This window comes from Ovis aries, chromosome 14 (assembly GCF_016772045.2).
Source record: "Ovis aries strain OAR_USU_Benz2616 breed Rambouillet chromosome 14, ARS-UI_Ramb_v3.0, whole genome shotgun sequence".
In the NCBI taxonomy this organism is placed as follows: domain Eukaryota; kingdom Metazoa; phylum Chordata; class Mammalia; order Artiodactyla; family Bovidae; genus Ovis; species Ovis aries.
This window is the reverse complement of record NC_056067.1, coordinates 52,792,392-52,792,992: the sequence shown is the minus strand read 5'-3', so window position 1 is coordinate 52,792,992 and position 601 is coordinate 52,792,392.

The following is a 601-nucleotide window of genomic DNA, read 5'->3' as shown; positions in this document are numbered from 1 at the left end:
TTGACTTCCTTCTCTTTGAATTCCATCCTGACTTAATAAGCGCTTGTCATTGTTAATATGTTTGGTAAACCAGTCTTAAAGTAGTCCCTTTGGAAGGGTTGCCATTTCCTTCTCCAACGCAGGGACAGGGGAGCCTGGTGGGCTGCTGTCTCTGGGGTCGCACGGAGTTGGACACGACTGAAGCGACTTAGCAGCAGCAGCAGCAGCAGCAGTTGGAAGAGGTTTCTCTTGTGTGAATCCAATCCTCCCTCTTTCAACTATCCTTTTTCTTTTTTTGGACTGCACCACACCTCTGCAAGTGGAAGCGCAGAGTCTCAACCTCTGGACTACCAGGTAAATTCCTGGCTGCTTCTTTCTTAGCATCTTTAAACTGGACTTCCCTTGTAGCTCAGTCGGTAAAGAATCTGCCTGTAGTGCGGGAAACCTGGGTTTGAGCCCTGGGTTGGGAAGATCCCCTGGAGAAGGAAATGGCAACCCACTCCAGTGTCCTTGCTTGGAAAATCTCATGGACAGATTGGGATCTCTCTCTATGGGATCTCATGGTCCCATAGAGTTGGGCAGGACTGAGCGCTGACACTTAAGCTTAAAGACATGGAAGAGA